Here is a 15,180-nt window from a genome sequence, read left to right as displayed (position 1 = left end):
TTATCTCAGTTACGAGTCCGGGACAGTTTCATTTTACGACGAGGACACCAAGTCCCATCTCCACACCTTCACTGGGAATACATTCACGGAGAAAATGTATCCTTTATTCGGGCCTTGGCATTACAACCAGTGGCTGAGAATCTGATCCGGTTCCGCTCCGGGTGTGTAAAAGGGTCGGGTCCCGGGACCGGCGTCAGGAGCGGGGCTCAGGGGCTGTGGGACAGAAACCCGGTGGACAACAGGTCGGCGCTGAACGGCTCCCATTTAATCCCCAAATTCCACGTCGTGAAACCCCAGTGAGCGCGGAAATCAATCCAGGGGTGATGTAAATGTGGGAAGAGTGAAATAAACAGCAACTGAAATCACAGCTGTCTGTCGATCCGTTCATTTCAACGCGTTAACTGCGTCACTTCTTGGAACCGCCACTAGATGGCAGCAAAGCCACGTGGTGCGACCACAGACCAGCTGTAACTTTGAGAATTAACTTTGACAATTGCGGGAATCTGATTTAATAAATGACATTTGTGACCTGTTACCACACATGCGGCTAAAACCAGGGGGTATGTAAATGTGGGAAGAGTGAAATAAACAGCAACTGAAATCACAGCTGTATGTCTGTCGATCCGTTCATTTTAACGCGTTAACCGCGTTCGGCTACGGAACAGAAATTACTTTTGTGAAAATATAAAGATTTGAAACAATCTCCCTTCCCGCGGGTTCAGCAGCAGCGGCGGGTCCTGAGCTCCGGGCTCCCCCGGGTCCTAAAGTGTCACCACCCCCCAATGAAAGGGTCGGGTCCCGGTTGAAGGGAGGCGGGGCTCAGCCCCGTCAATTACATCCCTGACCAGAAAGTGGATGGCATTTGAAATAAGCTTCGGGTAAATTTAATTCCCTGAAATTAAATACATCTGTGTTTCCTATCGGCAATTGTTCATTATGTCAGTCTGCACAATGACATCACTTCAATAGCAGACACTGTAATGAAGAAGGGTCTCGTACCGAAACGTCACCCATTCCTTCTCTCCAGAGATGACGCTTGTCCCGCTGAGTTACTCCAGCATTTTGTGTCTGTCTTCAATTTAAACCAGTATCTGCAGTTCCTTCTTATACGCTCAATTTGTATTTAATAGCCTCATGTGTAAACTTGAATTCATGTACCTGTCCAAATTGTTCCTAAACGTTTCGATAGTTGTCAAGTCAAGTCAAGTCACTTTTATTTATATAGCACATTTAAAAAACAACTCTCCTTGGCCAAAGTGCTTTACATTTGTTATAAGAATATTGTAAACAAACAAACTACATACATATATATTTATTTATATATATATATATATTTTTAAAATATATATATATATATATATCCACATATATATATACACATACACACACACACACACATATATATATATATACACACACACACACACACACACACACACACACACACACACACACACACATATATATATATATATATATATATATATATATAAATACATGTATATATATATATATATGTGTGTGTGTGTGTGTGTGTGTGTATATATATATATATAAATATATATATATATATTTTAAAAATTTATATATATATAAATAAATATATATGTATGTAGTTTGTTTGTTTACAATATTCTTATAACAAATGTAAAGCACTTTGGCCAAGGAGAGTTGTATATATATATATATATATAGCCCTCACTCAGAGGACGTCAGGAAAGGCGTGGGAGTATAGATAAGTCTTTAGTCTTGACATAAAAAAGTCGATGGAGGGAACAGTTCTGATGGGAAAGGGGATGTTGTTCCACAGTCTAGGGGCTGCAACCGCAAAGGCACGGTCGCCCCTGAGCTTATGCCTCGACCGTGGGATATTCAGCAACCCCGTCGGCCGATCTGGGGGGCCTGGAGGTGGAGTGGTAGGTGAGAATACTTTGTATGTAGGTGGGGGCAAACCCATTGAGGGCTTTGTAGACATGGAGGAGGATCTTGAAGTTTATACGGAACCGCGCAGGGAGCCAGCGGAGAGAGGCCAGGATCAGGGTGATGTGGTCCCTTTTTCATGTGCCCGTCAGGAGTCTCGCTGCGGCGTTTTGGACCAGTTGCAGGCGGGACAGGGAAGATTGGCTGATGCCAGTGTAAAGGGAGTTGCAGTAATCTAGGCGGGAGGAGATAAATGTGTGGATGATCTTTTGCAGGTCATCAAACTGGAGGATTTTTTTTATTTTAGCTATCGTCCGAAGCTGCAAGAAGCTAGCTTTTACCACGGCATTTACTTGTTTGTCAAATTTCAGTGCTGAGTCAAATATCACGCCAAGGTTTTTGACGTGAGGTTTGAGTAGTGGGGTAAGGCTTCCAAGGCTTATCCCACTACCCTAGTACCTGACTCAACTATCTCATCCAGCAGCTCGATCCATGCACCCAACACCTTGTGTGAACAATGTTACCCGTCAGGTAAATTGAATCTTCCCACCCTCACCCGGAACCTATGTCCTCTCGTCCTTGATTTCCCTGCTCTTGGCAAGAAACTGTGCGTCTACCCGATCTATTCCTCTCATGATTTTGTAAATATATTCTAAGATCACCCCTCTAAGATCATGGAAAATCAGCCAACATAATCGAATACTTGTCCCACCCCAGTAATTCCTTCTTCTCACTGTTCTTGTGCGCCGAAGAACCTGTTCTATTTCGGCATGGCCATCAACAACACCGAGCGACCCACTGCATCTCTCACTCCCAACATTCAACTTACAGTATTAAAAGCGCCCAGGCACTTAATTCATATGAAACCCATTTTTGATAACATTCCTGTGCATGTTACATGTTGTGCAAATTTCTCCAAATTCAGTGAAATGACATTGAATATCTCCATTGAATTCATCTATTAAATTGAATGGAGACCATGATTCTGTGAGTGCATTGCATTTGAAAGGTCCAATACCTTGACATTTTTACAACCCTGAGCATCTGCCCCTGTTGCTTCCCTCCTTCTCCCTAATCCTCGAGGTCGGGCTATGATTGCAGCCCTGTGCCCTGACATAAGAAGCTCTGAGACTTGGTGTTGAAACAAAGAAATGCAAATGTGAGTTTATAACAAACATAGACGCTGGAGTAACTCAGCGGGCCAGGCAGCATCTCTGGAGGAAATGGATAGATCGGATCTGGGCTCTTCTTCAGACTATTGGGGAGAGTGGGGTGGGGGTGAAGAGCTGGAGGCGAGGAAAGTCCAAGATCAATCAGAGCTGCCGCAACTTTAGTTCAGTCTAATTTATTGTCACGTGTACCGAGGTCCAGTGAAAGGCTATTGGTTGTGTGTTATCCAGTCAGCGGAAATACAATACACGATTACAATCCAGCCATTTACAGTGGAAAGATGCATGATCAGTGACTAACGTTTATTGCAAGACAAAGCCAGTAAAATCCGATCAAGGATCGACCGAGGGTCACCAATGAGGAAGATAGTAGTTCAGCTCTGCTGTCCAGTTGTATAGGATGATTCAGTTACCTGATAACCGCTGGGAAGTAACTGTCTGAAGCCCTTTCTCGACCCGAAATGTCACCTATTCCTTCGCTCCATTGATGCTGCCTCACGCGCTGAGTTTCTTCAGCAGATTTACCCACCTTCTGAATCTGGGGGAGTGCGTTTTCACACTTCCACATCATTTGCCTGATTGGAGAGGGGGGAAGGGAAGAGGGCAAATGGCAAATGGTGCCTTGGTAGAGCCATTGTCGGCGAGGGTAGGTGTGAGCTGAAGACTGGTGTATGAGAGGCAGGTGCAGTGACGAGGATTAGAATGAAGCCGGAGGGATGTCTGGGTCCATCCTGATCCCGGGCTGTGAACGGAGGTGCGGGCGGCGGGTTCCACTGCCCAACAGGAGCAAGTCAGTTACACCCGAGGCGTCGTTAGTGCCGGCCCTGTCCCTTCCTCACAAAGTCATAGAATCACACTGCACGGACACAGGCCTTTCGGCCCAACTTGCCCATTGCGACCAAGATGCCCCATCTGCACAAATCCCACCAGCCCGCGTTTGGCCAATGTCCCTCTATCCTTTCCTATCCACGTACCTGTTCAAACCGCGTTTAAATGCAGTTATAGTTCTGACCTCACCCACCTCCTCTAGTAGTTTGTTTCATACACCCACCACCTTCGATGTGAAACGTTGCCTCTCGGATTTCTAGTAAATCTTTCCCCTCTCAACTTAAACATAATTCCTGAGATGGCAGCGTGTGCAGTGGACACTCGCGATACTGCAGGGGTTCAGCAGTTGCGCGAAAGGCAATGCGTTTTGAACCAGGAAGGGGCGGATTAAAATGGCTGCGAAAGACATGTTCGAAAGTTTAACCGAGGAGGTAGTTTGTCCCATCTGCCTGGATTTCTTCACCGATCCGGTGTCACTGGAGTGTGGGCACAACTTCTGCCGCTCCTGTATCACACAGAGTTGGGACAAGGAGGAGAGAAACTCCTGCCCGGAATGTAGAGAGGAGTTTACAAACCGCACCCTCAGGGTTAGTTGGGCCTTGGCGAGACTGTCTGAGAAAGTTCGAACACTGAGCCTGAATCGGACAGAGAAGGAAAGTAAACTTCAGTGCGAGGAACATCAGGAAGAACTGAAGCTGTTTTGTGAAACTGACAAGAAGCTGATCTGTGTGATTTGTGCAGGTGGGCGGGAACACAGAGATCACCGCTTCATGCTGGTGGATGAAGCTGTTAAAATCTACACGGTAAAAGCAAAACGATTTTGATCGCTTCATTGTTTAATTCCGTCTTTACCGTCTAACACTTTTATTCTCAGCGGGACTGGCAGCTTCTCTGGAGAGATGGAATTTCAGTCTTAAGAAGGGTCTCATCTCGAAACTTCACCCATTCCTTCTTTCCAGAGATGTTGCCTGTCCCGCAGAGTTACTCCCGCATTTTGTGTCTATTATTGTTTAATTCCTTCTTTATGGTCTAACACTTTTATTCTTTGATTTTCAATCACAATCCCAGGATCAGGTGAAAGCTTCCATCCAGTCTCTCACAAAAAAGGAATCAGAGATCCAGCGAATGGAGCAGCAACAGAAACAGAAGATTTCTGGAGTTCTCGTGAGGTTTCCAGTTTCGATTGCCCGAACTTGTGTAGATTTGATCCCTGTGATGCGTGTAATAAAAGGGCAGCGCAGTGGCACAAGTAGTGCTGCTGTCTCCTAGTTCTGGTGAACGGGTTCGATCCTGACCTCGGGTGCTGCCCGAGTGGTTCACGCCTTCTCCCTGTGACCACGTCGGATTCCTTCTACGTCCCCAATTCACGCTGGTTCAATGGTCAATCAGTGACTGTTATAATCCCTGGGAAAGTAGTTGGTGGACGGATAAATGGGAATTAATGGGCACGTGAAAAGGAATAGGAAGCAGGGAATTGTATTGGGGGTAGAAGATTAATGGGTTCTAGGATTACAGTCACGATATTTCAGAAGCATTTAGACAAATAATTGAATTGTCAAAGCAAATAAAAAATGCACAGGACAAATGTCACAGTCAAAGTCGTGAGGAAACACAATCAGTGACATTATATGTTGTTCTTCTCCTTTCATTTCACAGGAACAGACACACAACCTTCAGTCCAAGATCACATCCCAGTATGCTGAACTGCACCAGATTCTCACTGAGAAAGAGCAGCGCGCACTGGCAGATATCCGGGAGGAAGAGAAGAAGATTCTAAATACAATGGTGAAAAATCTTGGAAAGATTCAAGATAATTTAGATTCCATTCATGAGGAACTCTTAAAGTTGCAGCAACAGATGGATCAAAAAGACAGTGTGGTGTTTCTGAAGGTGAGGGTTACACAAAAGTTTGGTGAAGTGAAAGTGCACAGTCACAAAATGGTGGGTGACATCTCAGTAATAAATACTGCATTTAACAGTAATTCGGAACTAAGTAAACGTTTACTCTGTTTCAGCTGTTGTTGTTCACAAACTAATTGATCCCCGTATAATCTATGGGATCTCAAGACTGCCTGGCTGGAATGTAGAGAGGTGTTTGTGTTGGACACTAGAGAATAGACAATAGGCAATTCAGTCCTTTGCAAGGGGTGACATTTAAACAGGAAATGTGGAGTCAGTATGGATAGAACTAAGGAATTGTAAGGATAAAAAAACCCTAATGGGACTAATCTACAGGCCCCCAAACAGTAACTGTAATAGTACCATTAGGGTCTTTTTAGGGATATGGGGCAATGGAGAGCCAGTGGATGTAGTGTACCTGGACTTTCAGAACGCATTTGATAAGGTCCCACATCGGAGATTAGTGGGAAAAATTAGGGCACATGGTATTTGGGGTAGAATGCTGACATGGATAGAGAAGTTGTTGGTAGACAGGAAACAAAGAGTAGGGATTAACGGGTCCCTTTCAGAATGGCAGGCAGTGACTAGTGGGGAAACGCAAGGCTCGGCGCTGGGACCCCAGCTATTTGCAATACACATCAATGATTTGGATGAAGGAATTCAAAGTACCATTTGAAAATTTGCGGATGACACAAAGCTGGGTGGCAGTGTGAACTGTGAGGAGGATGTTATGAGAATGCAGGGTGAATTGGACAGGTTGGGGGAGTCGGCAAATGCATGGCAGATGCAGTTTAATGCGGATAAATGTGAGGTTATCCACTTTGGTAGCACAAAAAGGAAGGCAGATTAATATCTAAATGGCGTCAAGTTGGGAAAAGGGAAAGTACAACGGGATCTGTGCATTCATGTACATCAGTCTATAAAAGTAAGCATGCATGTACAGCAGGCAGTGAAGAAAACGAATGGCATGTTGGCCTTTATAACAAGAGGAATCGAATATAGGAGCAAAGAGGTCCTTCTGCAGTTGTACAGAGCACTAGTGAGACCACACCTGGAGTATTGTGCGCAGTTTTTGTCCCCTAATGTGAGGAAGGACATTCTTGCTATTGAGTGAGTGCAGCGTATGTTTACAAGGTTAATTACCAGGATGGCGGGACTGTCATATGCTGAGAGAATGGAGCAGCTGGGCTTGTACACTCTGGAGTTTAGAAGAATTAGAGAGGATTTCATTGAAACTTATAGGATTGTTAAGGGCTTGGACACGCTAGAGGCAGGAAACATGTTCCCGATGTTGGGGGAGTCCAGAACCAGAGGCCACAGTTTAAGAATAAGGAGTAAGCCATTTAGAACGGAGATGAGGCAACACTTATGCTCACAGAGAGTGGTGAGTCTGTGGAATTCTCTGCCTCAGAGGATGGTGGAGGCAGGTCCTCGGGATGCTTTCAAGAAAGAGCTAGATAGGGCTCTTAAAAATAGCGTAATCAGGGGATATGGGGAGAAGGCACGAACGAGGTACTGATTGGGGATGATTAGCCATGATCACATTGAAAGGCAGTGCTGACTCGAAGGGCCAAATGGCCTACTCCTGCACCTATTATCTATTGTCTATTGAAATCTCGAACGTGGCGCACACATCAGATTGATCACCTATACCCGGTTCCCATCGGCAGTGGGTAGTCACCTTGAGGGAATTTGCTCCGTTTGTTTTGTCCACCTTGTTTCACCATAGCATGACATCCCATTCTACATCAAAGACAGGCCATTCGGCCCATCCTATCCAATCAAGTTTTCTGCTCCACTCATCACCGCTCCCATCTACTCTCCAAACCCAGTAACAATACCCCAAATTCCAATAGCCCTAATTTGTTTATCCCGCTTGCACTTAAATGTATCTCTGCTGTTGGCTTCAGTCCCTCCAATGCAAGTGAGGTCCATGTTCTCATGTCTGCATTCCTGTCGATATTTATAGAAGACCACGTTACATTTCAGTTTTTCTTATTGGCCTCCTTTTCGTTTTGAGATATTATTACGTCCCCATCCATTTAAATCCTCCGATAATATTAAATTCAGTCTCATCATTCTTGACATTTTCTCCAGATGAAATCCTACGATCTGCCCAGTCCTTTCATTGAGTTCCATCCTCTGATTTATGGTGTCATTCTCATGAACATTCCTTGTGCTTTCCCCCATCGTTCTACATCTCTGCGGCAATATCCGCTTTCTGTCTGCATGACAGTGGTGACAAGAGTTGGGAAATGTGATATAACTGGAGGGGCAAAAGGTGGAGATGTTGCATTGCTTGTCAGGGAAGGTATTACAGCAGTGCTTTGGCAGGATAGATTAGAGGGCTCGTCTATGGAGGCTATTTGGGTGGAACTGAGAAATGGGAAAGGGATAGCAACACTTATAGGGGTGTATTAGAGACCGCCAAATGGGGAGCGAGAATTGGAAGAGCAAATATGTAAGGAGATCGCAGATATTAGTAGTAAGCACAAGGTAGTGATTGTGGGAGATTTTAATTTTCCACACATAGACTGGGATACACATTCTGTAAATGGGCTGGATGGTTTGGAGTTTGTAAAATGTGTGCAGGATACATTTTTGCGCAATATATAGAGGTACCTACTAGAGAAGGGGCGGTGCTGGACCTCCTGTTAGGAAAGGCGACAGGTCAGGTGCAGAGGTATGTGTTGTGTAACACTTCGGGTCCAGCGATCGCAATACCATTGGTTTCAATAGAATTATGGAGAGGTCAGAACTGGACTTGAGGTTTGAGATTTTTGATTGGAGAAAGGCTAACTTTGCGGTGATGCGAAAGGATTTAAAAGGAGTGAATTGGGACATTTTGTTTTATGGGAAAGATGTGGAAGAGAAATGGAGAACATTTAAAGGTGACATTTTAAGAGTACATAATCTTTATGTCCTTGTTCGGTTGAAAGGAAATAGTAAAAATTGGAAAGAGCCCTGGTTTTCAAGGGAAATTGGACACTTGGTTCGGAAAAAGAGTGAGATTTGCAATAATTAAAGGCAGCATGGAGTAAATAAGGTGCTTGAGGAGTATAAAGAATGTAAAAGGAATCTTAAGAAAGAAATTAGAAAAGCTAAAAGAAGATATGAGGTTGCTTTGGCAAGTAAAATGAAAGTAAATCCAAAGGGTTTCTACAGCTATATTAATAGCAACAGGATAACGAGGGTTAAAATTGGTCCATTAGAGAGTCAGAGTGGACAGCTATCTGCAGAGCCAAAAGAGATGGGGAAGATATTGAACAATTTATTTTCTTCGGTATTCACCAAGGAGAAGGATATTGAATTATGTGAGGTAAGGGACACAAGTAGAGTAGCTGTGGAAACTATGAGATTCAAAGAAGAGGAAGTACTGACACTTTTGAAAAATATAAAAGTGGATAAGTCTCCAGATCCGGTAGGATATCCCCTAGGACATTGAGGGAAGTTAGTGTAGAAATAGCAGGGACTATGACAGAAATATTTCAATTGTCATTAGAAATGGGAATAGTGCCGGAGGATTGGCGTACTGCGCATGTTGTTCCATTGTTTATAAAGGGTTCTAAGAGTAAACCTAGCAATTATAGACCTGTTAGTTTGACGTCAGTGGTGGGAAAATTAATGAAAAGGATACTTAGAGCTAATATATATAAGCATCTGGATAAACAGGATCTGATTAGGAACAGTCAACATGGATTTGCGCCTGGAAGGTCATGTTTGACTAATCTTCTTGAATTTTTTGAAGCGGTTACTCGGGAAATTGATGAGGGTAAAGCAGTGGATGTTGTATATATGGACTTCAGTAATGCCTTTGACAAGGTTCCTCATGGAAGGTTGGTTAAGAAGGTTCAATTGTTGGATATTAATGGTGGAGTAGCAAGATGCATTCAACATTGGCTGAATGGGAGAAGCCAGAGAGTAATGGTGGGTGGCTGTTTGTCAGGTAGGAGGCCAGTGACCAGTGGGGTGCCACAGGGATCTGTGTTGGGTCCACTGTTTTTTGTCATGTACATCAATGATCTGGATGTTGGTGTGGTAAAATGGATTAGTAAGTATGCAGATGATACTAAGATAGGTGGTGTTGTGGATAATGAAGTAGATTTTCAAAGTCTACAGAGAGATTTAGGCCATTTGGAAGAGTGAGCTGAAAGATGGCAGATGGTTTAATGCTGATAAGTGTGAGGTGCTACATCTTGGCAGGACAAATCAAAATAGGACATACATGGTAAATGGTAGTGAATTGAGGAATGCAGTTGATTAGAGGGATCTAGGAATAACTGTGCACAGTTCCCTGAAGGTGGAATCTCATGTAGATAGGGTGGTAAAGAAACCTTTTGGTGTGCTGGCCTTTATAAATCAGAGCATTGAGTATAGTTGGGAGGTAATGTTAAAATTGTACAATGCATTGGTGAGGCCAATTCTGGAGTATGGTGTACAAATTTGGTCGCCTAATTATAGGAAGGATGTCAACAAAATAGAGAGAGTACAGAGGAATTTACTAGAATGTTGCCTGGGTTTCAGCAACTAGGTTACTGAGAAAGGTTGAACAAGTTAGGTCTTTATTCTTTGGAGCGCAGAAGGTTAAGGGGCGACTTGATAGAGATCTTTAAAATGATGAGAGGGGTAGACAGAGTTGACGTGGATACGTTTTTCCCACTGAGAGTAGCGAAGATTCGAACAAGAGAACATGACTTGAGAATTAAGGGACAGAAGTTTAGGGGTAACATGATGGGGAACTGTTTTACTCAGAGAGTGATAGCTGAGTGGAATGAACTTCCAGTGGAGGTGGTGGAGGCAGGTTCGATTTTATCATTTAAGAATAAATTGGTTAGTTATATGGACGGGAAAGGAATGGAGGGTTATGGTCTGAGTGCAGGTAGATGGGACTAGGGGAGAATAAGTGTTCGGCACGGGCTAGAAGGGCCGAGATGGCCTGTTTCCGTGCTGTAATGGTTATATGGTTATATGGTTAAATGGGAATTATCAGAGGGTTACAGAAATTTGGTGAAATTCCCGCTGTCGGGATGAGGACGGTCCATCTCAGTCACTTGAGATTTGTGTTTTATTTCTTTCAGGAGGAAGCTGCTCGCAAGCAAAGGTAGGACATTGTCTTGATGGAAACATTGTACGTTTTTGTGGAACAACTCAAAACATTTCTAAAGCTCAGTTTATAACCAGCTGTTAAATATTTCCAGGGTTCATGATGAAGCCAAACCACTGTGGGTGGTAGATGAAGCCTTGCCGATTGAAAAGTTTAATTGCCCTGTTTCGTTCAACTTAACATTCAAAGAAATCTCTGATGACTTCAAGCCAGGTAAAGCTTATACCTTTTCCATTATTCTTGTGTCTGACATCTTTATGCCATAAACATGACATGTGAAACACCTTATAATTTCCCAGCCTCCCACAGCCCGGTTTCAACTTCCCCACAAAACCCATAAAAACAACTGCCCTGTACCACTGAAATGATTTCCATGTACCTCAACTTCATCCTAACTCCCCTGGTCCAATCCCTACCGACCTATGTCCAAGATACCTCACAAGCCCTTCGTCCGTTTAATAACTTCCGCTTTCAGAGCCCCCCAAATCATCATCTTTACCATGGACGTTCATTCACTTTCCGCCTACACCCCCCACCTCCCTCCCATCAGTCAACCTCTGCTTCCGTTCATGGTCCAAACCACTCCTCCCTCTCTCTCTCACCCTCCACTCAAAGAAACAGGGACAGGTCATCTTCCCCCTCAAGTCTCCCCCGCATTCACAATGATCATGGCAACTCCACCTCACACCGCTACCTCCTCTTTAACAAACTCAAATTGCCACTCACCTCAATATCCTCTTCTCCGACAAGCCTCCATATCTGAATTCTTCCATCCATATCGGAATATCGCAATCCTCCTCACTCTGCGCACTCGTCCACCGTCCCCCACCTCACAAAATTCCCCTCTCCGTCCCGAATAAAAACTATGTGACAGATGTCTGTAGTCCACCAGGGTGTGGTTGGGGTGAAACATAGAAACATTCAATATGCTCATGGCTGCCGCCATTCAATATGATCATGGCTGATCATCCAACTCAGTATCCTGTACCTGCCTTCTCTTCATACCCCCTGATCCCTTTAGCCACAAGGGCCACATCAAACTCCTTCTTACATATAGACAATGAACTGGCCTCAACTACATTCTGTGGCAGAGAATTCCACAGATTCACCACTCTCTGTGTGAAATGGGGTTTTTTTCTCATCTCGGTCCTAAAAGACCCTTATCCTCAAACTGTGACCCCTTGTTCTGGATTCCCCCAACATCGGGAACAATCTTCCTGCATCTAGCCTGTCCAACCCCTTAAGAATTTTAAGAATAAGAACCTCACATTTATCCAGATAATACTGCATCTGCCATGCATTTGCCCACTCACCCAACTTATCCAAATCACCTTGCAATCTCCTAGCATCCTCCTAACAGTTAACACTGCCCCCCAGCTTAGTGTCATCCGCAAACTTGGAGATGTTGCATTCAATTCCCTCGTCCAAATCATTAACATATATTGTAAATAGCTGGGGTCCCAGCACTGAGCCTTGCGGTACCCCACTAGTCACTGCCTGCCATTCTGAAAAGGACCCGTTTACTCCTACTCTTTGCTTCCTGTCTGCCAGCCAGTTCTCTATCCACATCAATACTGAACCGCTAATACCGTGTGCTTTAAGTTTGCATACTAATCTCTGATGTGGGACCTTGTCGAAAGCCTTCTGAAAGTCCGGATATAACACATCCACTGGTTCTCCCTTATCCACACTACTAGCTACATTCTCAAAAAATTCTATAAGATTCGTCAGACATGATTTACCTTTCATAAATCCATGCTGACTTTGCCCAATGATTTCACCACTTTCCAAATGTGCTGCTATCCCATCTTTAATAACTGACTTTAGAATTTTCCCACTACCGATGTTAGACTAACTGATCTGTAATTCCCCGTTTTCTCTCTTCCTCCCATTTTAAAAAGTGGGGTTACATTAGCTACCCTCCAATCCTCAGGAACTACTCCATAACTTAAAGAGTTATGAAAAATTATCACTAATGCATCCACTATTTCTGCGGCTACCTCCTTAAGCACTCTGGAATGCAGCCTATCTGGCCCTGAAGATTTATCGGCCTTTAATCCATTCAATTTACCTAACACCACATCCCGGCTAACCTGGATTTCACTCAGTTCCTCCATCTCATTTGACCCCTGGTTCCCTGCTATTTCCGCCAAATTATTTATGTCATCCTCAGTGAAGACAGAACCAAAGTAGTTATTCAATTGGTCTGCCATGTCCTTGTTTCCCATGATCAATTCCCCTGTTTCTGACTGCAAGGGACCTACATTTGTTTTTCTAATCTTGGTCTCTTCACATATCTATAAAAACGTTTTCAGTCAGTTTTTATGTTCCCTGCAAGTTTTCATTCATAATCTATTTTCCCTTTCCTAATTAAGCCCTTTGTCCTCCTCTGCTGGACTCTGAATTTCTACCAGTCTGGTAGGCTGCTTTTTCTGGCTAAGTGGTATGCTTCATCTTTTGTTTTGATACTATCCCTGCTTTGCCTTGCTATCCACGGATGCACGACCTTCCCTGAGTTATTATTTTGCCAATTGTTGTAGTTCATCCACGCGGTCTTTAAATGCCTTCCATTGCATACCCACCGTCAACCCTTTAAGAATCAATTGCCAGTCTATCTTGGCCAATTCACGTCACCTAACCTCCAAGTTACCTTTCTTTAAATTAAGAACAATTGTCTCCGAATTAACTATTTCCCTGGACAAGGTTTTCAGTTGTCCACCCGTCTGTACCTGAGGCCGAGCGGCTTCTCCCCCGGTCCCGGGGCCGCGCTGCCCGAGTCTCCCCCTGGTCCCCGGGGACTCTCTGATTCTCTGCTTCTCCCCCCAGTCTCCGTCACCCTGGATGTGGAAACAGCGCATCCGTGGCTCGAGGTGTCTGAGGATCGGAAGAGGGTGAGATTTACCGGGACCTGGAGGAGTCTCCCTGACACCGGGAAGAGGTTTACATACTTGCAGTGTGTGCTGGGATCTGTTGGATTCACATCGGGGAGACATTACTGCGAGGTGGAGGTGGCGGGGAGTCGGGGCTGGAGGCTGGGAGTCGCCGCACAGTCTGTGGAGAGGAAGAGAAGGTTCTCACTGACCCCGGAGACTGGAGTCTGGAGCATCGCGCGGCAGGGTGACGTGTTTAATGCATCCACCTCCCCTCCATCCCCTCTCACCGCCCGTCCCATCCCCGGGAGGGTGGGAGTTTATCTCAGTTACGAGTCCGGGACAGTTTCATTTTTCGACGCGGACACCAAGTCCCATCTCCAGACCATCTCTGGGAATAAATTCACAGAGAAACTTTATCCTTTCTTCGGGACTTGGTATGAAAACCAGTGGCTGAGAATCTGCACCGGTTCCGCTCCGAATGTGTAAAAGTGTCGAGTCCCGGGTCCGGCGTCAGGAGCGGGGCTCAGGAGCTGTGGGGCAGAAACCCGGTGGACAACAGATCGGAGCTGAACGGCTCCCATCTAATCACCAAATTCCACGTTGTAAAAGCCCAGTGAGCGCGTAAAAAAACCCAGGGGGAATGTAAATGTGGGAAGCGTGAAATAAACAGCAACTGAAATCAGAGCTTTCTATCTGTCGATCCGTTCATTTTAACGCGTTAACTCCGTCCGGCAACGGGAATAGAAGTAACTTATGTGAAAATATAAAGATTGAAACAATCTCCCTTCCCGCGTGTTCAGCAGCAGCCGCGGGCGGCGCGTCCTGAGTTCCGGGCTCCCCGGGTCCTAAAGTGAATTTAAAGTGTGTTTGCAGCATTTGGTCTCCACACAACAGATTTGTTTTCTTCGGAACGGAACTTTGGAAGAATGGGTTCAAACACAAGGAGGGAGGAAATTGATGTAAACTTCGCTTTGACAGCCAATGAGTGAGTGCTTCGAGCTGCCCACGACAATAACATCATTTAATGATTTAAAAGGCGGTTGTAATACAACAGTCGGTGCAAGGTGGGACAGCGGTAGAATTGCTGCCTCACAGAGCCTGAGATTCGGGTTCGATCCCGACCACAGGTGCTGGCTGTACGGAGTTTGTACGTCCCCCCCATGACTGCGTGGGTTTTCTCCGAGATCTTCTGTTTTTTAACATATATTATATTCTGCTGCAGCAAGTAATAATTTCATTGTTCTATCTATGACATCACAATAAAACACTCTTGACTTCAATCTTGACGTACCGGTTTCGAGTTAAGTGGCCTTGGTGTAAATGTAAAGTGTCTCTCGTGTGTGTAGGATAGTGTTAACATGCGGGGGTCGCTGGTCGGCGCGGACCC

At 44.7% G+C, this 15,180-nt stretch overlaps 1 long non-coding RNA gene across 1 annotated transcript; it reads left to right on the top strand.

Moving 5' to 3' along the window:
• The first annotated feature begins 5,453 nt into the window (after positions 1-5,453).
• Positions 5,454-13,791, top strand: LOC116990237. The gene is made up of 3 exons (XR_004416488.1): positions 5,454-5,807; positions 10,895-11,133; positions 13,747-13,791. It is a non-coding gene; the product is annotated as an uncharacterized LOC116990237 (long non-coding RNA).
• The last annotated feature ends 1,389 nt before the right edge of the window (positions 13,792-15,180 follow it).

The sequence above is a fragment of the Amblyraja radiata genome, chromosome 30 (genome assembly GCF_010909765.2).
Source record: "Amblyraja radiata isolate CabotCenter1 chromosome 30, sAmbRad1.1.pri, whole genome shotgun sequence".
NCBI lineage: Eukaryota > Metazoa > Chordata > Chondrichthyes > Rajiformes > Rajidae > Amblyraja > Amblyraja radiata.
This window is presented reverse-complemented; position numbering and strand designations above follow the sequence as displayed.